This window comes from Narcine bancroftii, chromosome 4 (genome assembly GCF_036971445.1).
Source record: "Narcine bancroftii isolate sNarBan1 chromosome 4, sNarBan1.hap1, whole genome shotgun sequence".
NCBI lineage: Eukaryota > Metazoa > Chordata > Chondrichthyes > Torpediniformes > Narcinidae > Narcine > Narcine bancroftii.
The window spans coordinates 253,734,534-253,759,896 of NC_091472.1; the positions used below are offsets into that span (position 1 = coordinate 253,734,534).

General features: G+C 41.9%; 1 long non-coding RNA gene across 1 annotated transcript in view; it reads left to right on the forward strand.

Moving 5' to 3' along the window:
• Positions 1-25,363, forward strand: part of LOC138760099 (uncharacterized) — a 206,159-nt gene that overhangs the window by 174,237 nt on the left and 6,559 nt on the right. Inside the window, exon 5 of the long non-coding RNA XR_011355401.1 lies at positions 21,001-21,075. This is a non-coding gene — a long non-coding RNA (uncharacterized lncRNA). The remainder of the gene's footprint in view (positions 1-21,000; positions 21,076-25,363) is intronic.

Consider the following 25,363-nt stretch of genomic DNA (forward strand, 5'->3'; position numbering starts at 1 on the left):
AGTGTCATGTTAGTACTTCCATTCAGACAGAGCAAGGAGTCCTGGAATTGACTTGAAACTATTTGAGCTCTATGTTAAAAGTTGAGTGGGTGGGGAGGGGGGTGGGAAGGAGGGAGGGAAGGAAGAAGGGATAAAGGGGAGAAAATGACACTGAATATCCAAGAGGGAAATGTTTATGTGTATTTTGGTCAATATGGTTCATAGTGTGAAAAATAAAAGAAAAAATTAAAAAAACTATTTGAGCTCTGCAGATATGTTTTGCTTTGGTTTACCTGGCCAATTTAGTCAAAATGTTTTGAAAAAATAAAACATTATTAAAAAAGCCTCTCAACAGAGGTTTGTTTTGATCCAAGTTAATGCTATATAGAAAGAAACAAAAATGGAAACTTTCTAAGCGCTGTAAAGAGAAAAATGAAATCAGATATATGTGTCCGAAGAAGGGCCTGAGAGGTTAATTAACTTGTGTGACAATATTCCAGCATTGGAAATTGTCCATACATTTCTTCAATGGACTCTTTTATCATTGCAGAAAGTGATTTAGTCCAATGTAGGATCACTCTCTGCTATGTATCTTCAATAAGAAAGATCTTTGACCCATGTAAAACCAATGATTTGGTTGCCTTTTCTCTTTCTAAAGTCAAGTGTGGAGATACATAAAATGATATATTTTCTTTGCCCATGTAATAACCTGCCAACAAATTGATTGATTGATGGTGGTCTGTGCTGTGAAGCAAATCGTTAATAACACAATTATTTTTCCATGGATTTGAAGGTGCATCTAATCAAAGCCAAAATACAGGTATTTGTAATCCCTCACTGTAGCTTGAACAGATTTTGATGGTGACAGATGTTGATATTTCTGTGGGTGGAACAAATTTAAGGAAATCAAGTTAAGCAAAAATATATCATTGAAATAAATATTGCTATTAAAAACTTATAATCATAATCTACTGGTGACATGATTGTTTTTTGTCCTGTCATTGAGGTGTGTCATTATCCAAAATGCTGTCTCTTATATTCAGTAATAAATACAGTCAAGTTGTGCATAAAGACACTTTTTGACACATATTTAAATTTCGACATACTGCACGGTTACAGATAATTTCGTTCCATGAGCCCATGCTGTCCAGTTTACACAATTATTAACCTACAGCCCCTGATACATTTTGAACAGTAGGAGGAAACCAGAGCCCTCGGGGTTGGGGGTGGGGGGGGGGGGTGGAAACCCACACAGGCTCAGGGAGAATGTACCAACTCCTTATAGACAGCTTGGGATTTGAACACCAGTCCCGATCGCTGGTGTTGTAACAGCATCTGCCATGCTAACTGTGCTGCCCTGTTTAATGCCACTAAGCACATGTCCTTCACCAAACTTCCCAGAGGGTTCATTTTAACAAGCCCTTTATCCTGTCTCCATGTGCACATGCAGGAGTACCTGCATGTCTTGTTCTTGGGCCAGTTAACAATGAAGTCAAGGCATGAATCATAGAGCAGAACTTGAGCTTTGAAACATAAATGGATATACATGAAAATGTACTGGTTAGGTTGAATAGATCAAGCTTTTTCCAATATTTACAGTTTAAAAAAAAACAGTATCTGGCACCTATGGAGATTGGTAGACGCCAGATAAGTGAATTTGCTGGATGCTTGAGTTTGTGTGTTGAATGATTGGTGAATGAGCCACTTGAGGGTGCCACTTTTAAACTTTAGTATCTTTTTACCTATTTGTTTTCTGGAATTTTTTTTTGCCAGTTGCTTGAATTCCGGGTAATGGGGATTTTACTGTATTTATATAATAACAAGTCACATTTTCAGTTAATCAATTTACTTCCCTCTGAAATGCCTGAGCAATCTCCCTAGGGTCCACAGTATAAGTCATCTGTGCCAACATGTACATCCATGTAATGAATTAAATAAAAACTACTCAGGCAGAAAAACTAACTACTTATACTTACCTACTCATGTCTTTTTTGCTTTTTTTCCCCTCCCTAACTTGTCACTTGTTCCTCAAGCGTCTCGGCCCACAATGCTGACCAACTGTTTCAATCAATAGATGCTGTCTCACCCACTGAGTTCTTTCAGCTATTGAGGATATGAAAGTTAATTAATGATAAACTAGATTTATTAGCAAAAAAAGGGCAAAAAATCTGCTCGATGGTGAGTGATTTTAGGGAACCACATTAGTCAGCCCATAGCAACATGAGGGCTAGACTGAAGATGGATGGTCATTGTCCTTCACTGAAGGACATTAATGATCCAGAGAATCATTATAATACAGCAAGAAAACAGGCCTTTTGTTCTATCTAGTCTGTGCCACATTAACTCCCCAGATGTGACTGTTCACCGACATCCTGGGAGCAATTTGCAATGACGAAGTCACCTCCCAACCTGCACACACACCATTACGATGTGTGAGGAAGCTGGAGTATCCAGAGGAAATCCACATGGCCACAGCAAACTTCAGGCAGACAGAACCCTGGTAGCTGGAGCTGGAGGCAGTGGTTCTACCAATTGCTCCACTCTGCCTTTTACAATGAACCAGTAGTTTATTGTATAATGAAATAATTATTTAATTATTTGAGTTTATATCCCAGCTGCCATGGTATCTGAACTCAGCATTAAAGAGAGTTGCTGATAAGCCACGAACGTAAACTAAGTGTAGTGACTGTTACAACAGTGTCATAAAATATTGTCAAATGGTGCATTCATTTCTTAAAAATACACAGATTTATATACACTATGGATTAGCATCGTCTAAATTTCTTAATATTAGCCCAGTGTTTTTTTTTGTGTCACCATTTCATGAGGTAAACCTTCTCAGGTTACTATCCCAACTACTTCCTGCTGGTGACTGCACTGCATTAGCTGGAGGGTTTAGCTCCAAATGAGCAACCCTGCTGTGTTTTTTTTAAAAACCTTTTCCACAGAAATACAGGGTGCATTAGAAAGACAGTCACTTAAACACCTTTACACAAATGATATCTGGCATGACATTCGATATAAACTTGCATTAGTGCATGAGGATTCCTTACCATTGTGGAAGGCACATTCAATACTTTCAAGCTGAGTTATTGACTAATTCCTACCGACTGTGCTACAATTCTACGTTGGTTTTGCTTCCTGAAGTCCTAAATGGAATCATATGCCAATTGCTGAAGGACTATTTATAAACCAGATATTGGCAGTCATGGGTGTATTAGAAGGCACTCTCCTTGGAATATTATCATTGAATGGAAAAAGAAGCAGAGGGTACACAAGGCAGACCAAGCTGATGGAAGGAAGAAGCCACAGAGGGAGACCATAGTCACAATGGTGGTCCAGGAACAAATGGCAGGGCTGCTTTTTCCCCTTTGGATCAAACTAAACATCAAGAAACACAACATATGAGGCAATTGCACTTGAGGGAGGTGCTCACAGATTACGAAGGTGAGGATTCGATGTGCATAGCCATGAATAGGTGGTCTGCTTGCAAAGGTTAGCTGAATAAAAGGATGGCGAGCAGAATTAAACAGGAAGTCTGCAGATGCTGTGATTGTCGTTTAGCAGACATTTTAACATCTAAAGATACGTTTCGACCTGTCTTCTGTAAAATGTATTGTGGCACTTTTAAAAAATATATACATTTTAAGTAGCTGTATGTAATTGGAGATGTGTGTGTAAGAGAGATCACTTAATTTTGTGATATTTCACGGTCCTGTAAAGATATAGTGGTGGCTAAGACCCAGGATGGCGGTGCAGCAGATGCTTGCAGTGGCCTCTTCGGGATCTGGTGCTTCTGTTCGTACGCTGTTTGTAGTTGTTATTTTTTGATGTAGGGTTCGGAGAAACGTCTCACTTTTTTTTCTGAAAGCAACAAATAAAGCCTACTACCACTATTACACAAACCTGCTGGAGAAACTCATCAGGTCACACAGCATTCTTTATGGCAAAGATACATAACCAATGTTTTGGGCCTGAACCTTCGTCAAGGAATGAGCAAAAAACAGGCAGGTCCTTGAATAAAACTGGGATGAGGGGCAGGGGGAGGAGCACAGGCCCACAGGCAAGATGTCACAGCTGGATCTACGAGGGAGGGCAGAGGAGAAAAAAGCTGGGAAGTGATGGGGGTAGGAGATAGCCCACTGATTGGAGAGGGAGGAAATGGGAGGTGGAGGAAAGGAGACAAAGGGATAAGGAAGAGACACGGTCCAATGGAAACTGGAGTTGATGTTAATGCTATCTGGTTGGAGAGTGCCCAGATGGAATATAAGGTGCTGATCCTCCAATTTGTGGGTGGAATCTGTTTGGCTTTGCTTGAAGTCATGGACAATCGTGGGCATGTGAGTAGGGCATGGAATTGAAATGGTTGGCCACTGGGATAACACTGCTACAGGAGCAGGCAACGCGAAGGTGCTGAGTGAAATGATCACCCAGTCTTTCATCCAGTCTCTCTGATGTAGAGACAACCACAAAAGGAGCACTGAATGCGTTGATGACTCCTGCAGATTCACAAGTGAAGTATTGCTTCACTTGAAAGGACTCTTTGGGGGCCCAGAATGGTGGTGAGGGAGGAGGTGTGGAATTTCCCGTGGTCATGAAATAATAAAATCTTATTAGTACTAACAAAGGAACAGCAATGGAAAATTTACTAGACTGGTAAATTCAATAGATTTTTATTAAACTATTAATATTATAACATTCTTACTTCTTTCTTTGGCTTGGCTTCGCGGACGAAGATTTATGGAGGGGGTAAATGTCCACGTCATCTGCAGGCTCGTTTGTGGCTGACAAGTCCGATGCGGGACAGGCAGACACGGTTGCAGCGGTTGCAGGGGAAAATTGGTTGGTTGGGGTTGGGTGTTGGGTTTTTCCTCTTTTGCCTTTTGTCAGTGAGGTGAGCTCTGCGGTCTTCTTCAAAGGAGGTTGCTGCCCGCTGAACAGTGAGGTGCCAAGATGCACGGTTTGAGGTGATATCAGCCCACTGGCGGTGGTCAATGTGGCAGGCACCAAGAGATTTCTTTAGGCAGTCCTTGTACCTTTTCTTTGGTGCACCTCTGTCACGGTGGCCAGTGGAGAGCTCGCCATATAACACGATCTTGGGAAGGCGATGGTCCTCCATTCTGGAGACGTGACCCACCCAGCGCAGCTGGATCTTCAGCAGCGTGGACTCGATGCTGTCGACCTCTGCCATCTCGAGTACCTCGACGTTAGGGATGAAAGCGCTCCAGTGAATGTTGAGGATGGAGCGGAGACAATGCTGGTGGAAACGTTCTAGGAGCCATAGGTGATGCCGGTAGAGGACCCATGATTCGGAGCCGAACAGGAGTGTGGGCATGACAACGGCTCTGTATACGCTTATCTTTGTGAGGTTTTTCAGTTGGTTATTTTTCCAGACTCTTTTGTGTAGTCTTCCAAAGGCGCTATTTGCCTTGGCGAGTCTGTTGTCTATCTCGTTGTCGATCCTTGCAACCGATGAAATGGTGCAGCCGAGATAGGTAAACTGGTTGACCGTTTTGAGTTTTGTGTGCCCGATGGAGATGTGGGGGGGCTGGTAGTCATGGTGGGGAGCTGGCTGATGGAGGACCTCAGTTTTCTTCAGGCTGACTTCCAGGCCAAACATTTTGGCAGTTTCCGCAAAGCAGGACGTCAAGCACTGAAGAGCTGGCTCTGTATGGGCAACTAAAGCGGCATCGTCTGCAAAGAGTAGTTCACGGACAAGTTTCTCTTGTGTCTTGGTGTGAGCTTGCAGGCGCCTCAGATTGAAGAGACTGCCATCCGTGCGGTACCGGATGTAAACAGCGTCTTCATTGTTGAGGTCTTTCATGGCTTGGTTCAGCATCATGCTGAAGAAGATTGAAAAGAGGGTTGGTGCGAGAACACAGCCTTGCTTCACGCCATTGTTAATGGAGAAGGGTTCAGAGAGCTCATTTCTGTATCTGACCCGACCTTGTTGGTTTTCGTGCAGTTGGATAACCATGTTGAGGAACTTTGGGGGACATCCGATGCGCTCTCGTATTTGCCAAAGCCCTTTCCTGCTCACGGTGTTGAAAGCTTTGGTGAGGTCAACAAAGGTGATGTAGAGTCCTTTGTTTTGTTCTCTGCACTTTTCTTGGAGCTGTCTGTGGGCAAAGACCATGTCAGTAGTTCCTCTGTTTGCGCAAAAGCCACACTGTGATTCTGGGAGAATATTCTCGGCGACACTAGGTATTATTCTATTTAGGAGAATCCTAGCGAAGATTTTGCCTGCAATGGAGAGCAGCGTGATTCCCCTGTAGTTTGAGCAGTCTGATTTCTCGCCTTTATTTTTGTACAGGGTGATGATGGTGGCATCACGAAGGTCCTGAGGCAGTTTTCCTTGGTCTCAACAAAGCTTGAAAAACTCATGCAGTTTGACATGCAGAGTTTTGCCGCCAGCCTTCCAGACCTCTGGGGGGATTCCATCCATACCTGTTGCTTTGCCACTTTTCAGTTGTTCGATTGCCTTATATGTCTCATCCTGGGTGAGGACCTCATCCAGCTCTAGCCTTAGGGGCTTTTGAGGGAGCTGGAGCAGGGCGGAATCTTGGACTGAGCGGTTGGCACTGAAAAGAGATTGGAAGTGTTCTGACCATCGGTTGAGGATGGAGATCTTGTCGCTGAGGAGGACTTTGCTGTCTGAGCTGCGCAGCGGGCTTTGGACTTGGGGTGAGGGGCCGTACACAGCCTTTAGAGCCTCGTAGAAACCCCTAAAGTCGCCAATGTCCGCGCTGAGCTGGGTTCGCTTGGCGAGGCTAGTCCACCATTCATTCTTACTTAACTCTATCTTAAACCCCATTATGAGCAAATGTGTATTTAAATCCCAAACTATTACAGTTTAAGCTTGATTCTGGAAAAAGTCCATTTTAAAATCCAGTTTCAAACATCTTGTTGAATTTGAGGATCTTTTCAAATTGTGGATCAAAGGTCATTCTGAAGCAAGACTGGAGCATTAGATTTCTTTACATTGTTGCTGAAAAGCAATAATGAAGTATTGTGAAATATCAAATCATCAGACCTCTTTAAGACTCACAAATTCCTTATATAGAGTCGTTTTCAAAACAATATTCCTTCATACGAACAAAATCCTTCAATCCTCCATATGAGTGATCCTCCTATTTTCCTTAGGAGTTATGGCATCTGTATCTTTTATGAGGATTTCATACTTCGTAATCAAAAGTGACCATTCCTCTGGACACAAATGAGGCTGCTTCTCTTCTCTTAAAAGAGCAGTTGGAGTGGCTGTTTTCTTTTAAATTACTACTGGACGTTCCTTCTTTTAAGAAGAAGAATACAGATACTTTTCAAAAGATTTTGAAACTTTGCTTCTTCTCTTGATAGAGAAAGCAATCCTACTTCACAGGAGGTAGGGTTTCTTCCAACTTTTTTTGAAATGTCTCTCTCTCTTCCAGATTAATGTTTATCTGAAATCATGTGACATGACATCACTACTGTTTCATTTCTGTCCAAAACACAACATGTCATTTCACATCTACAAAACCTCTGACTACATCACCAGTCATTCAAATGGTACTTGAATTTTGAAACAGCTGCCAGCATAATGCTGAATGTGGACAAAAATACTTTTAAGAACCACTCATAGTTCTTGAGTTTCAATTAAGAACACCAGTTCCATTATGGCTCTGGTTTTCAGACGCCGCGACTCAGAACTGAACTCTTTCTTTATTGTCATGTAATAAAACAGAAAATGTAATAATGCCCAAAATTTCCTTTTGCCTGCCATAAGACAAAAAGTCACCCCATTAGTATTGCCTGCCACACCTTGCAGAAAGAGAGAAAGAGTAGCAAATGAGAGTCCCTTCAAAGACACTGAGTGTCTGTGGATTTTCCTCCAGTTCTCCTGCAACCTCTGTATCCGCAGAGATTCCTGAATGATCCATCGGTAACCCAAGCTCCATCTCCAAACCTCTGACATGATCGTGAAGCCTTCGGCACCTGAGGCCCTTCGGATGCCCTTCTTGACTTATTGAAAGAGCACATCTACTGGTTATATCAAAACCTCTGGTGCAATGTTAGAAAATCTTGAATCTTGCTCTCTCTCCAACGTTGTCCAAACCTTCAATAGCTCTTTGTTCAGAAGGACTTGCAGAGTTCCTGCCTAAGCTGGCAAGATTTTCATGTTTTACTTAGAAGCACAAGACACCTTTGTTCCAGTAACTGCATGCTGGCCTTAAACAGTGTTGGCCAGCTTTGAAAATGCTGATCATTTGCAGATATTATTTTAAATTTGAAAGTCTCTTTTCCCCCTGGTCTAGGTCTCTTCAGGGATAATTGGAAAAGATCCCATGAAGTTTGATAGCATCAGGTCAAATATGCAGAAGGACACCCCAATTATTCAGCAAGTGAATTGATGCTCTTTCACATTCAACAAAACTGGGAGGATTGACAGTAACAGCAGCACAGAATATACTCTGAGGCCTTCAACAATCACCACCAAGAGTGACAGTTGTGGTTGCTGTAAGTCAATCATCCCATCCCCAATACATAACTGCAGGACTTGCTGGGGCCTTACAATCTTCAGTTACTTCTTCAATGACCTTCCTTTAATCAGAAGGTCGACCATAAGAGTGATGTTAGCTGGTGAATGCACAATGTTAAATTTTCGGTCACTCAGCTGCAACTACAGCAATCCACTGCTGCATTCTATACAGCAAGACCGTGGCTATATTAATACATTAAGCTGGCAAGTAACATTCACACTATAAAATGCCTGGCAGTGATTGTCTCCAGTAAGAAAGTTTCTCCCTCCCTACCCCTGATATTCAATAGGATTACTTCCCTTAACCTAGCTTTCCCTTCTTTTAAAGCCATACACTTTATCTAAACAATGGCATTAGGCTCCTTATTATTGTCCACTTTGGATTGAAGTAAATTCCTGTCTTTACATGAAGTATCTCTGCAATTTCTTTGCAAGCGATATATTGAATCTTCAAACATGTGTAACACTGAAATAAAGACTAATATGAATAGAAAGGAAACTATGAATAATTCAAGCCATGAAGGATACCTTAAATCTTAAATAGAAATTTTTAAACAATATTAACTGTACTAAGAAATGATCAGAGGCTTTTAGATCCATAGAACACTAAACTGAAACAGGTCCTTTGGCCCATCTGGTCCATGCTGAACTATCATTCTGTCTAGTCCCATTTACCTGCACCCAGATCACAACCCTCCATATACTTCCAATCCGTGTACCTATTCAAATTTTTCTTAAATGTCAAAAGCGAAGCCACATACACCACTTCAGCTAGCAACTCACTCCATGCTCTCACCCCTCTGAGTGTGAAGAAGTTCCTTCCCAATGTTCCCTTTAAACATCTCACCTTTCACCCTTAACCCATATTCTACAGCTCTTGTCTCACTTAATCTCAGTGGATAAAGTTTGCTTGCATTTACTCTATCCATATCCCTCATAATTGTGTATTAAATTCCCACTCATTCCTTGACATTCCAGGGAATAAAGTCCTAACCTGTTTAGCCATTCCCTGAAACAGTTCCTCAAGATCTAGCAACAGCTTTTTAAATCTTCTCAAGTCAAGTTTAGTTTCATGTGACTGAACAAGTACAACCAAATGAAAAAGCGTCCTTCAGTCCTAGTGCAAAAACAAAACCAAGAGACACAACCAGACATAATACACATATAGACAAACACTACATATGCAGAACAAATATTCTTACATACAAATAAATAATGTTTCAATAATATGAGAGTCTCAGATGATTAATGCGAGCAGTTCATTTGGTTGTTTAGCATTCTCACAGCCCAGGGGAAGAAGTTGTTCCTCAGCATGGTGGTGCTGGCTCCGATATTCCTGTATCTCTTTCCAGATGGGGCCAGCTGAAAGATACTGGGTGTGGGGTGAAAGGGGTCCTCAATGATATTGCATGCCATCTTCAGACAATAATTCCAGTAGGTCGTTGGTGGGGAGGGAGACTCTAGTAATCCTGTTCTGCCGCTCTTACGGCTCTGTGTTTTGACCTCCAATTCATTTCTCCCCAGCAACCATACCAGACTGTGATGCAGCTGGCCCAGGTGCTCTCGATAGAGCTCTTGTAGAATGTTGACATAATGGTGGCCAGTAGCCTTGACCACTACAGTCTTGAAACGCTACTGACAAGTGGAAAGAGATTGTGTATCCACGACAAGTCACTAGTTAAGTGAACTCCAAGGAGTTTATTGATGTGTAGTCGAGGTTGGTTGTTTCAGGTGCTCCGGAAATCCACGATTATCTCCTTCATCTTCTCCACAGTGAGACTCAGGTTGCTACTCTCACACCCTTTCATGAGATTTTTCACCTCTTCTCTGTAGTGTGACTTGTAGTTGCTTCATTGTTTTCTGCACTCCTTCAATCTTATTACTATCCTTTCTGTAGTTAGTTGACCAAAATTGCACACAAGAGGCAAAGGCTACATGGATCCTGATGTATTCTCAGACTCGGCGACTGTTTTATTAATACCTTCTTCTCCATGTATTAAACAATTTTCCTTCAGTGAAGTCCCTGACCTCTTAGCTCACCCCTAACATTTGATGTAGTCTTTGGTCGGTAAAGCATTACTTACTGCGGATCATAGTCAACCATGTAAAATTCATTTTGAGATTCTGCACTTCTCTTGTGGAACACTGTGTCATATAACACCAAGCACAGCAGGTTCATTGGAGGAAACTAATCTGTAATTTCCCAGGACAAGCTATTTTCCATCTTGAATTGCCAGCATATCACCTTAGTAGCTCAGAGTAGTGGAAGGTATAATTACAAGGCTGCTGAAGGTCTGCCAGCCGGCATGTATAAAATCAACTGCAAAACTTCCCTTAATGTAATCTTAATTTCCTGTGGAAAAAAACCCAACATATTTTAGCAATGAGATCTTCAATTTTGTTCAAATCAGTATTATTACTGAGTGAGCAAAATCTGATACCTAAGATACAAGGTCATAAACAAGTTATGGGATATGGTAGCTTAAATTTACAATTCAGCTTTTGTGCATACTTATTTTTTTTTTCTTTGGCTTGGCTTCGCGGACGAAGATTTATGGAGGGGGTAAAAGTCCACGTCAGCTGCAGGCTCGTTTGTGGCTGACAAGTCCGATGCGGGACAGGCAGACACGGTTGCAGCGGCTGCAGGGGAAAATTGGTTGGTTAGGGTTGGGTGTTGGGTTTTTCCTCCTTTGCCTTTTGTCAGTGAGGTGGGCTCTGCGGTCTTCTTCAAAGGAGGTTGCTGCCCGCCAAACTGTGAGGCGCCAAGATGCACGGTTTGAGGCGTTATCAGCCCACTGGCGGTGGTCAATGTGGCAGGCACCAAGAGATTTCTTTAGGCAGTCCTTGTACCTTTTCTTTGGTGCACCTCTGTCACGGTGGCCAGTGGAGAGCTCGCCATATAACACGATCTTGGGAAGGCGATGGTCCTCCATTCTGGAGACGTGACCCATCCAGCGCAGCTGGATCTTCAGCAGCGTGGACTTGATGCTGTCGACCTCTGCCATCTTGAGTACTTCGACATTAGGGATGAAAGCGCTCCAATGGATGTTGAGGATGGAGCGGAGACAACGCTGGTGGAAGCGTTCTAGGAGCCGTAGGTGGTGCCGGTAGAGGACCCATGATTCGGAGCCGAACAGGAGTGTGGGTATGACAACGGCTCTGTATACGCTTATCTTTGTGAGGTTTTTCAGTTGGTTGTTTTTCCAGACTCTTTTGTGTAGTCTTCCAAAGGCGCTATTTGCCTTCTTTAAAAGGCAATTCTTTTAAAGACATTTAAGAAAAATTTGAATAGGTACACGGATTGGAAGTGTATGGAGGGTTGTGATCTGGGTGCAGGTAAATGGGACTAGACAGAATGATAGTTCAGCATGGACCAGATGGGCCAAAGGACCTGTTTCAGTTTAGTGTTCTATGGATCTAAAAGCCTCTGATCATTTCTTAGTACAGTTAATATTGTTTAAAAATTTCTATTTAAGATTTAAGGTATCCTTCATGGCTTGAATTATTCATAGTTTCCTTTCTATTCATATTAGTCTTTATTTCAGTGTTACACATGTTTGAAGATTCAATATATCGCTTGCAAAGAAATTGCAGAGATACTTCATGTAAAGACAGGAATTTACTTCAGTCCAAAGTGGACAATAATAAGGAGCCTAATGCCATTGTTTAGATAAAGTGTATGGCTTTAAAAGAAGGGAAATACTTATTTTAAATCCGAGGTAAAACACAGGATTCTGTTGACACCATGGTTAAGTGAAAAAAAAAACACACAAATGCTGGAGAAACTCAGCAGGTCAAACAGTGCCTTTTTTAGCAAAGGTAAAGATACATCACCAACGCTTCGGGCTTGAGCCCTTCATCAAGGTGTGGGGGAACATGAGAGATGTCCGAACAAAAGGGGGGGGTGGGAGATAATAGGTGAGGAGTGGGGGGGAGGACCGCAGGAAGGGGGGAAGGAGTCTAGACTATTTTAATTCATGGTTTTGTCAATATTATCTGTTAAATATTTTCTATACGTAGTGGCCTATCTGATGACACTACCTTACACAAGTGGCAATAAATGATACTGGAGACAGTATAGTTAGGAATCAGTCCCTTTATTGTGCTTAACCACAGCTTTTATAGTTCCCTCTGCGTGTTTCACGCTGAGCCTTCTGGGATGTAATAGTGATGTCACTTTCCAGCCTCGAGTGTCGGATGCAATAAAAAATGCGGACTCTTATTCGGGCACTTTTCCTAATTGCTGGTGCATGGCTTGTAGCTGGAGGACTGGGACATCATTGGAGGCTACGCGCTCTAGTAATGCGCTTGCTAAAATGCTGTGGCTGCGTGCGATTCTGTTGTTCGCGTGGGGCTCCCGCTACACCCCCCCCCTCAGAATCATAGCTGTCAGATGCAGGTTCCTGCTGGTAGTTCAGCCTGGGGTGTCCTCTGGGACATTTCAGTGGTGACGAGATCGGTCTTGAAAGGTCAGTGTGTGCCAGTTTCAGTCATTCAATTGTGAGCATACACCCTTGGCCCCCTACGTCCAATGTAAATACTATACCTTCTCTCCTGATTACCCTAAAGGGTCCCTCATATGAACATTGAAATTTCTGACCTTTCATAACCATCATGAATTCTGCAGTCAATAGGTCATGTGGCACCTGATGTTTGGAGCTCCCATGAAAAACCGTGGGATAGGGATGTTTTGCCCTATTCCTATCTCTCAAAATATCCAAGTCAGCTGTCTGATTTATGTCACTACCGAAATGTATGTCACCTGGAATGGATAGTGGAGTTCCATAGATCATCTCAGCAGTCGAAACTAGCAATCCTTCCTTTGGTGCTGTACGTATTCCCAATAGCACCCACGGTAATTCGTCCATCCAGTTTGGCCCCTGCGGTCTCGCCTTAAGTACCAACTTTAAATGCCTATGGAACTGTTCCACAAGTTCATTTGACTGAGGATGATAGGAGGTTGAGTGGTATAATTTATTTCCACAGAAGTTTGAAATCTGTGTCTACAGGTGAGAAGTAAACTGCGTACCTCTATCTGAAGTGATGTGACTAGGTATACCAAATAGTACAACCCAATTAAAAATAAAGGTCCGTGCACACATCTCCATGTCTGCTGCCTGCATAGGGATTGCTTCCGGTCAACAACTAAAACAGTCAACAACAGTAAATAAATAACTTATCCCCTGACAGACCAGCAAAGGTTCAACTACATCCACGTGGACGTGCTGAAATTTTGCATCCCACCGTAGAGAATCTTTCACGTGTGTCTGTGAATTTTAGCCTTTTGGCACTGAAGGCAAGTTTTGGCCCACAGGGTGACATCTCTCTTTAGACCGTGCCACACATAACAATTTAACACTAGTTTATCGGAAGGCCTAATGGAAGGATGTGAAAGATTATGTATATCATCGAAGATCTTCCTGCGCCAGCTAACTGGTAGAATGGGTGTCCTGTGGAAATGTCGCAAAGGAGTGTGGGACTGCTTGCCTCAGTAGTGATTTCCTCAACCTGGAGACTTGTAACGGCAGTGTTGTAGGCTTGTATTTCCTCATCCCACTGCTCGTCTTCTGCCAATTGTGCTGTCGTGTTGATTCCACCTTGGACTGCAGAGACAGTTGATCTTGATAGGGCATCTGCCACCAGATTGGAAAAACCGGCAACATGCCAAATGTCAGTAGTGAACTCAGAAATGAATGACAATTGGCATTGCTGCCTCGTGGACCATGGGTCAGATATCATACTCATGGCCTGCACGAGGGGTTTATGATCAATAAAGGCCGTAAACACTTGACCCTCCAGCATGTATCTGAAATTGTGCACCACCAAATACAATGACAGTAATTCTCGGTCGAATATGCTATATCTCATCTCGAAGATGTCTGCTATAAAACACAAGTGGCACCCATTGTCCTTTTATGTGTTGTTGCAACACTGCACCAATTTCATGGTCGGATGCGTCTGTAGTTAGCGAGAGGGACGCTTCATGATCTGGGCGGGCAAGACTTGCCGCAGATGCCAAAGAATCCTTGGTTCTTTTGAAAGCCATGTCCGCTTCCTCATCCCAATGCAATATATTTGATCTTTTTCAATTTAATAGGTCAAACAGCGGATGCATCACGGCTGCTGCCCCTCTAATGAAACGATGGTAAAAGGTAACCATTCCTATGAATCGTTGCAAATCCTTCCGAGTAAGAGGCCAGGGAAAATTGCGTATGGCAATCACTTTGTCCGGCAACGGTATAGTTCCAGTACAAGAAATCCTGTGGCTGAGAAAATCAGATGCAGCTGTACCGAATTGGCATTTTGCGGGGTTGACTGAAAGGCCAAAACCCTGTAATCTAGCGAACAGGAGACGGAGGTGTTGTTTATGCGATTCCTCATCGGGGCTCGCTATGAGAATGTCATTCAAATGTACGAAGGTTCCTTTTAAGTCCCTTGTGACAACATCCATCAATCTTTGAAACATCTGGGCTGCGTTCTTCAAACTAAACGGCATTCTGATAAATTCAAAGAGACCAAAGGGAGTTATAATAGCCGTTTTTGGAACATCCTCAGGGTGAACTGGAATCTGATAGTATCCCTTTACTAAATCTACTTTGGAAAATATAGTCGTGTTAGCCAAATGTGCTGAGAAATCCTGAATATGAGGGATTGGATAGCGGTCGGGGATGGTTGTATCGTTCAACCGCCTGTAATCCCCATATGGCCGCCAACCACCGCAGCTTTTAGGTACCATGTAGAGAGGTGAAGCCCATGGAGTTTTGGACCTGGATACCACCCCTAATTCCTCCATTACTGCGAATTCTGCTCTTGTGATTGGAAGCTTGCCTTTGGAAGCCTACGAGCCCTAGCATAAACAGGTGGACCAGTTGTATCAATATAATGATATACACCATGCCGCAGCTCATTATCCTGAAAATTAGTCGTCAACAGTCCCGGGAACTCTTTAAGTATCGAGGCGTATGCATTCTGCTGAATCGCCTGAACTCTTGGAAAGAATGACGCATTCTTTTAAGGTGCAAACTTTGGAAGTTAGCTGCGTTTATCAGACGGCATTTATGTATATCAACCAGGAGACCATGCTCTCACAAAAAATCCATGCCTAACAGGGGAAAATCTACGGAGGCCACCATGCATTTCCAGTAGAATACCGCTGAACCCGTATGTATCGTCACCTTCCTCATTCTGAAAGTAGGAATCATGGTACCATTAACTGCTGAAAGCGGTGGAGTACGTGCACCTTGTGCCAACTCAAATTGTGTTGGGGGAACAATACTGAACTCAGGCCCCGTATCTTTCAAGTAATCCACCCCTGAAATCACGTCATATAAATAAAGTAGACCTTGTTCTGTGCCAACCGCCAAAGCTACTAACGGCGGTTGGCAGGTCCGTTTCCCCTGACGTGGTGGTGGACTTGGGTAAGTGCAAGGACTCTTACATCTATAGGGAGAGCGCCCCCATCGGCGATGATAAAAACAGTATCCGGAAGTTTTGTTTCTTTGATCAGGATGTGGTCGCTGTACTGCCGCACATGCTGATGGTCTTGGTGTTTTGGGGGGCTTGGACAACTCAGCCGCACAGATGGGCTGCACCTGCATTCTGTTGGTCTGTGGAAGGCCATAAAGTCGGTCGGTTTCTCTTGCCACCAAATACGGCTCTGCAAATCTCATGTGCACCACACCCGCTGCTACATGCTCTGGTAATTTCGATAAAAACAGTGCCTGGAAAAGAAAGCAATCCGTATCACCTGCAGCTAGTGATCCCAGCTCTTGCATTAACTGGGATGGACTATGGTTCCCCAGTTCTTGCGTATTCAAAATCCTTATAGCCCATTCATGACGAGAGAGCTCAAATGCTTTCAGCAGAAAGTCCCGGAATTTAGTGTACTTCTGGTCCACCGGTGGGTTATTGATGAATGAACTCACCCTTACTGCAGTCAGAGTGTCTATAGCACTCACAACGTGCCAATATCTCATGTCCTCAGATGTAATGTTCTGAAGTACAAATTGCGCTGCAGCCAGCTACATGGCTGATCCAACCAGAATGGAGGCAGGCAAACTGCTACTGCATTAATCTGCCAGTGAGGCTGCGTCGACCTCCACCTTCGAAGTTATCAGTTGCTTGTCCATGTCAGACATGTGGGACTCAGTATAGCTGAGGCCTGTTGGGATCACCAAATTATGTAGTGGCCTATCTGATGGCACTACCTTACGCAAGTGGCAATAAATGACACTGGGGACAGTATAGTCAGGAATCAGTCCCTTTATTGTGCTTAACCACAGCTTTTATAGTTCCCTCTGCACGTTTCACGCTGAGCCTTCTGGGATGCAGTAGTGACGTCACTTTCCAGCCTCTGGTGTCAGGTGCCATAAAAAGCGCGGGCTCTTATTCGCACGCTTTTCCTAATTGCTGGTGCCTGGTTTGTAGCTGGAGGACTGGGACATCGTTGGAGGGTCTGCGCTCTGGTAATGCGCTTGTTAAACTGCTGTGACTGTGTGCGACCGCTACACATATACAACACCCTTAATTATGTCTCCTCATATCTTTAATTTAATTCCTGAGGAGGCACAAGGGAGGAGAGCCAAGCTATTAGTGGCCTTCCTTAAATGTTAATAATGGTAAGGCATATTTTCTGTGTTAATAGGTTTCTTATGTCTTTGCTTTGTTCAATTTCTCCTTTGTTTCCTTGACAATTTCTCCTGGATTTTTTTCTCATTTTAATCTACTTCTGGGTCATATGTTTCAAATTCATTGGTTCTTTACTCAAATACTCCTTCAGTTTTTATGTATTGACTGACTTTGTGTATCTCTTTGAGAACTTTTTGCTCAGATTTAATTTCAGTGATCTCTCTCATTATAGCCTGGATTTTGCCGGTACCTGCTGCAAATTTCAAACAAAATTGATAGTATTTTCCTGCTTGAACCTTGAACAGCTGCACATGTGCTCTGAAAGACAGGAGACCTGGTGACAGATTCTTGACTAAACTTATCAATAAAGGGTCCCTTTAGTGAACTGGGATTCACTAGAAGGGTCCTGTACTAACAACTGGTCCCGCCTCCCAGCTCCTCCCCCCAGGGGCCCATATATGACCCTGGTTTCCCGCCTAAACCCTGAACCCCTCTGAAGCCTGTTCATGTTGTAAGCTAATAAAAGCATTAGTTCTCCTTCCAGTCGAGTATGAGCTTTTATCTACACTACAGTCCCGACTTGAAATGTTGACTTGCTATTTCTCCCCATGGATGCAGCCTGACCCACTAAGTCCTCCAGCAGATCATCGTTTGTATCAAAATACTCCACTGGTAAACTCCTTCGGATCTAGCAGCAGAGATCAAACATACTAGGTTTCCCTTGAAATTATGTCAGGGAAGTGGTGGAAGGAAAAAGTAATAATATTTTGGATCTTGTACAAGATTGAATATAGTATCCAACCTCTTTTAATGAGGAAATTAAGTTTATGTATATGAAACAAAAAGCAATTTCCCTTTAAAAATGCATTGCTTACTTTGACTTTTATGTGGTATGTGCATTTGCAAACTTAATCACTTTATAACTTTAACAGCTAACAGTTTCAAATGATTGACCTCATCCTCAACAGATCTAACATATTTCTAAATGAGAGAAACAAAACCTAATTAATGATCCTCTAATCCTGGGGTATCACTTTCCCAGCTAACAAAACTTTTGGGGGGGATTTCAGATGCAAGGCCTCTGCAATGGATATCCTGCTATTGTACAGGCAAAGATGTTGGAGTCAGGAGCCTCTTTTAAACTGCAGCACCTGGGTCGTCCTCCTGGGACCCAGGTGCTGGAAGTACCTTTTAACTTACAGGGGGATCGACCCATTAAATCACCAACCCAGCGATTTAAGAGGGAATCCCTCCCCCACAATGATGCGTCATGTACTCACCGGAAGTACTGCCAGATGTGTGGTGCTGGCTGCCCAGTAATGCACGCATGCAAGCACTGATGCCACCAGAATAACCGGGTCAGCTATTTTCATTTTCAAATCGCCTGTGGACATGACCTAGGTAAATTTAACTGGGTTCCATCGGGGTTGACCAGATCAGACCCCTTCTAACTGCCAACTATCTGGAGCACTAACTGGGCAAATTATCCAGTTGACCCCATTTTACATGGCAGTTAGAAAGGGGCTAGGGACTCTCCTGGTTCTCTGCACTCAGACCTGCAAAGTGCAGACATGGCAGGTCTGTGGGCAATGAGGCTGGGCTTGTGATCTTTGGCTTGTTGTCTCACTTTCCACCTCGCCTGTAAGGCAACTTACACCTTTGTCCACTTCCGTTTCATGTTGTCTGGCTTTTTATATTTCTATATATCAATTTTGATGCATGTCCTACTATTATTTTGATGACTTGGCAGGCATCTTTTTCATGTACCTTTCATTCCATAGTCCACCACAGAGTACATTTCTCACTCTCCCTGCATTTTGCTCGCAGTTCTGCACATAATATGAGTCAGCTCTTGTGATTTGAGCGCTTGAGATCCAGCTCCAAGCTTGAAACTATACAAAGATGAAACCATGTGCTGATTTAACAAGGTAGAAGCTTCCTATCAAAGATGCAATGACTGCAGAAGTTAAATCAAGTTCAAGAAAGCAATGGAGGTGAGGGTAAACCCTGTGCAGGCCGCTAAAGGGAACATGAGCTCAGCAAACATGGGACTTAGTGTCCCAGGAGACCACGGATGCATTACCTAGAGCAAAAAAAAATCTACTGGACGAACTCTGCAGGTTGTGCAACATCAGCGTGGGATGGGGAGAGTGGGCGGAATGAGATATTGATGGTTCTGTTAGTAATATTTCACCAAGAAGGGAATTTAGTTTGAAATGATGAGATCACTCATTTCATTGCGAGGAATTCAAATATTTATTTGAAGTCAGCTATTATCTACTCTTTAAAATTTAATACGATGCAAAGCCAGTTTCTTTCTTTGTAAACTGCTACCATTGATATGAGAATATAGTTTCTAGAACTGAATCTTGTCAGAATTTTGTTTGGTATTTTTTGTGTTGTCTTCTTATCTCTCTTGGTTCTTTTCACAGTAGCATAATTTTCTCACTATTCACCAACCCCAGGGATGCCAGGGCAACCCAGAAAGCAGCAGAAGATACATGAGCAAGAACAAACGAGGGAGATTTTTTTACTTCCCAGATAATGCAGTAAGCATTGAGCACACACTGGGTCTTCTAGTTGTAGATATTAAAAAGAAACAAATGCTCCTGCTGTGTGCAGCACATTAATACAGGAATACAAGGATATCAGGGAGCCTTGGGTCAGGATTCCTATAAATTACAAATAGAAGTCATTGGGCCATACCTCTTTTAATCATTCCTTCACCTGTTCAATCTAAAATAATAGAAAGCAATTTCCAGAACTTCTACCTTACAAAAAATGTTTCAGCTTTTGTAATATGTTGAAGATTGGCTATGGTAAAATCCTTAGTTGGCTTGGAAAAAAAACTTTACTAGATTTTATTGGAGTGAGAGATGATTTATTAAAAGGGCATCCATAAATTGTCACAAATGGGCGTGATGAGAGCAAGTTTTAAACCATTACATTTCAATAACATAACATTTTTCGAAAACAACCAAATGGGGTATTAAAACCGATTTAGTTGCAGTCCAAAAATATAGAAAGTTAAGTATTATCATATGAAATAGAGGAATTTTTTTTCAACTGGTGTTATATTAAACTGTAGAGATTACAATTTTACAAGATCTTAATCCTTTGGTTATCATGAGGATGTGTGTGTGAATCATTAATGAGAAGAATAAACATCCCAGAACACCACTTACTGATTATATTGTTGTGAGCAATAATCAATTCCCATGAACTGCCAGCTCTCCACTACCAGTGCTGGGGAATCAGCATGTTCCACTCATTTCCTCAAGAACACATATGTATCTAATGGGGTGTAAAACCACAGCAGTCTTCAACTTCCAAATCCCAAGCAGAATCTGTTGACTATAAATCAGAATTGTGATGTTCCCATTGGAAAATGCAGAATGTAGTTTGCATGTGTTGATCTGAAGTTGAAACAAAGTCAATGTCATTCTTATCACTCCTGAACTGTGAGAACTAAAATTTATTAAAAAGGTGCTAAATTTCTTTCCCATTTGTGTCGGACCATAGCAAAGTATGAAATTTGATAGTATTACTGTTAATAATTTCAGATTGCTGAATTGCAGAAACATTTTATTTTTAGATTCCTAAAGAATCTCTTAGTCCAGTGATTACATCTAAGCAACTGACACAAGAACGAATATATCACAATATGAAAGGAATATCGAACAAAATGTAATTACACTTGGTTTCAGGTTTCAAGCACGTTCAGACTGGCAGGTTACCCAGAGGTCTTTGGTGCACCAGATGATGGCCTGTATGCAATTCTCATCAAGGCGAGACATAAGGACCCTTAAGATCAACTATTTTCAAATACATTCTCGAGATTAGCATACATTTCTAATATTAGTTCTTATGTTCTGTAGGGGATGGAACACAACATTTATATAGAAGGGTGAACACTCACAAAAGGAGCCTGTCACAAGGATCGCAAAATCAAGGTCAGTTGAAGATAATGAACGTTTGTTTGTTTTTAGTGAACAACAATTATATCCAAAATGTGCACACAGCATATTAGTTTGATACTTGATTTTTGATCTCAGAAAATGGAAGAAAGGTAAGGAAGACAGAGTTTTAAAATTTTTAAAATATTTTTAATTTTTTTTAATATACAGCATAGTACAGGCCCTTCTGGCACATCAGCTCATACTGCCCAACTACACCAATTAACCTACAAACCCATATATTTTTGAAGGGTTGGAGAAATCTAGAACACCTAGAGGAATCCCACATGATCACAGGGGGAATGTACAATCTCACTACAGACAGCACTGGAAGTGAACCCGTATCTCTGACGCTGTAATAGTGTTGAGTCAACCACTACACTAACCATTGCCATCTCTCAATGTCTGTGGATTAAAGGCAACGAATGTTAACCAGTATCCCACGTAACCTCAGAACAACAAGGAGCACTCATCAAAGATGGGCACTCAACAGCACAAGGACAGCTTCTTCTCTGCTGCCATCAGATTCTTGAATAATCAATGATCTAAAGGCACTGCCTTACTGTTCGTGCACTATTATTTTAACTTTTTTTATAGCAGTGTTGTAAGATGGCTATAATATAAATGCTGCCGCATGCACAACAACAAAAAAAATGTCGGTAGATTAATGCAGACCCCTGGAATCCAACATAAGGGGCAGGTGCTGAAAGAATTAATGGTTTTTAAAAAGGCCACGAGTTATCCTGAAAGGTTTTATGGTTTAAGTACAAAGTAACCAACATACCATTGTAAAGAACAGCTGGATGAAATGATGTTATTTGAGAGGTGTGAATTATGACTTAGTAACCATACTGTTGACAGACTTTCTCTGCAGTAGCATCTTCTTCTTCAGCCAGTTTAATCGCTCATAAACAACATGCTGAAGACTGGTAGCCAGGAGACCCATACCTTCAATCTCTCCTGCAGCCTTGCAGTGAAATTGAGCGCGGTCTGAACACTTTTCCTCTAAGTACACTTTTGAAACCCTGAGTTAGACTGACATAATCACAGAAAATGATGGAAAAATTCAGCAGGTCAGGCAGAATCTGCGGAAAGAGAAACACTTAATGCTTCCTCAACACAACTGAGTTCTTTCTTTTCTAATTTGTGGATCTTAATCACTAACATGCTAACATCATTCTTGCTATTTATGTGACTTGGTTACAACCATTGTGATTATTTAAACGTAACATAAAAGAAAATATTTTGATTCGGAAGGATGGCAGCATTAAAGTCCTAGAGAGAGTCCCATTTGAAAGTATGCCTTTACTGCGAATGAGTTATTGAACTCATCTTCCCATTGATTTGACTGAAATGGTCTGCTGATGAAGATATGAACAGCCTCATTACAAGGATTTCCTTTTCTGTTTATCTGCTGTTGTTGAGGGAGAGGTGCAATGAAAACCTCATTTACCACGTGAGTGAGTTATTTTAAAATTTAAATTTAGACATTATAGCATGGTAATAGGCCTTTCTGGCCCATGAGCCCATGCCGCCTAATTACACCCAATTAACCTACAACCCCTGGTATGTTTTGAATGATGGGATGAAACCTGAGTTTGTGACACTCTTCTGGTGAAGTTAGGGGAACAGCAAATGCTTTGAGAACATTTTTGGTATTAAAATCAAATTTTCCACAAACATACAAATGCACCTCAACACTCAGCGCTAAAAATGTACAATTTTTTCTTCAAATGCTTCTTGTGATCATATTAAAATACTTTGTTTAAGCAGGTGACATTCAAAATATGTGCAGCCTGTAATTGTTGTAATTGCGGTTAGTTGTGAAAAGGTCTAAGTTAAAGGCTAAAAATTGTCTTTAATTAATTCTTCATGCAGCATAAATGCCAAGTATCTTCTTGTCTTGTGCAAAGAAGATCTGAGAAAAGTCTAGCTTCATATTTAACACTGCCAACATACTCTATGATGCCTTTGAAGTAAAATACATCACATGCTGAATCATTTCTCAGAAATCACTTCCAAATGAAAATGATATACAGGCACTGACTAGTTCAATTTTCTGATCCTCATATTTATAACTCTTCCAACTTTTTCCTCATCTATATACTGCTCTCTCTTTCAGCCCCACACACAATCTCTCTTCAATCCTCTGACGAAACAGCTCACCTTTAGCCACATGTAGAATTCTTTTCCTGATTTGCCCCTCTACTCTCTTTTCCCTTCAATAGCTCACATTTAGAACTCGAATAACCTTCATCATCAATGCATCTATTAGTTTCTGATTACAAAACATAAGGTGTCATTGTTTTTATACAATAGCCCCTTTCACATTGACACCTTTTCCCAGTAATTGATGGCCAATCTACCAGTTAAGTGTCCAATGTAATAGCTTTTTCATCGATATGCAGGTGTCATCAGACACTGGGGATATTATTACCAAGGAGGTAGTATCATCTCTGGTGTATGATGATGCCTACATACTGTGACAGATTATGTTGTGTTTGTATTGTACATAGATATATTTTTGGGAGATAAATTGGAGAAGGTTTTTTTAGAGTAGGTCACATTCTCTAAAAAAGTATTTTAAAACAGACCTTATTTAAAATATTACAGCTCTGCTCATGCGAGACATGTCACTCCCAGAGCCTTTGCAAAAGCTTTAGAAAGTGCCCAAGAGACTTCACTTATGCATTGTTATTTACAAAAAGGCAATGGATGAAAGAACTTGTCAGAACCGCATATGAGGAAAGATTGCGCAAACTGGGATTGTACTTGCTGGAGTTTAGAAGATTGAGAGGGGATCTCATAGAGACATATAAAATTCTGGCAGGACTGGACAGAATGGATGCAGATGGGATGTTTCCAATGATGGGAAAATCCAGAACCCGGGGCCATGGTTTGAGGATAATAGGCAAACCATTTAGGACCGAGATGAGGAGGAATTTCTTGACCCAGAGGGTGGTGAATCTGTGGAATTCATTGCCACAGAGGGCAGTAGAGGCAGGTTCATTAAATATATTTAAGAGGGAATTAGATCTATTTCTTCAGTATAAGGGTATTAAAGGTTACGGAGAGAAGGCGGGGACGGGGTACTGAACTTTAAGATCAGCCATGATCTCGTTGAATGGCGGAGCAGGCTCAAAGGGTCGAATGACCTACTCCTGCTCCTATCTTCTATGTTTCTATGTTTCTATGATCGTGTGGTTTTGCAAGCAGAGAGAGTCAAACAGGTTCTTTTTCTCTGTGTGAGAGAGAGCGAGACACACACACACACATAGACAGTTCTGCAGTTTTACAGTCAGCAGCAGCAGGTGGGACTGGAACAGGACAAGCTGGCAAGCTTTTGGAAAACCCCATTTGGAAAACAAGTTGCGAGCACTTAGTTCAGCCTGGCCAAAGCCCTTGTGGTTCATGAAAGAGGAGCGGACTGGCTGCCTAATGTTTCACTTGGAATAAGGGAAACAAAAAGGAACTCTGTGGTGACCTGAAAGAAAGAGGTTATCATCTGGAGAGCCCTGAGGGGGCAAGATTCTTTGGCAAGACACTGAAGTGGCTGATTAAAAAAGAAATCAGTTGTGGGTGCCCAGCAAACAACAAATCTCTCTCTGAAAATTCTTGGCACAGTATAAGAATTGCCTACAACCTGTGAACTTGGAGGAATGTGAAGGGAGATTGGTCTGTGAACCAAAAAACTTACACACACATTACATACACGTGCACTTAGAATTAGAAGGGGGTTAAGTTAGGTTAGTTAAGTCAATAGTGTTAAGTTAAAGTGTGATTCTGTTTTCATTTTTAAAGATAATTAAAAGCAACTTTTGTTTAAGTAACCATTTGTCTTGGTGAATATCTATTTCTGCTAGGTTTTGGGGTCCTCTGGGCCTGTAACAATACCAATTAGCCCAATGTGAAAGGGACATAGGGTATCCTGGGATAAAGTAGTGACACATTGATTACATTTTTGCATGAGTGCAGGAATGTGAAGGAAACAAAAGATTAAAAATAAAATATAAATTTTGCCAACCAGTATAAACCTTTGTAAATGTTTAAAGAACTGCAGGAAAGTCAGAATGGGAGAGAGAGAGGGAGAGAGAGAGAGAGAGAGAGAGAGAGAGAGATGGCAGATCTGCCATTTCAGAATTCCATGCAGCATCTAAACCCCTCCATGACTGCTCCATGCATACAGCCCTTTCCCTGCTGCATGGAATTCTGGGACAGAGGCCCACCATCGCTGTTTCCCATGGTCTTTATAAATTGTGTGCTAATGCCACTATAGGACTTTTCC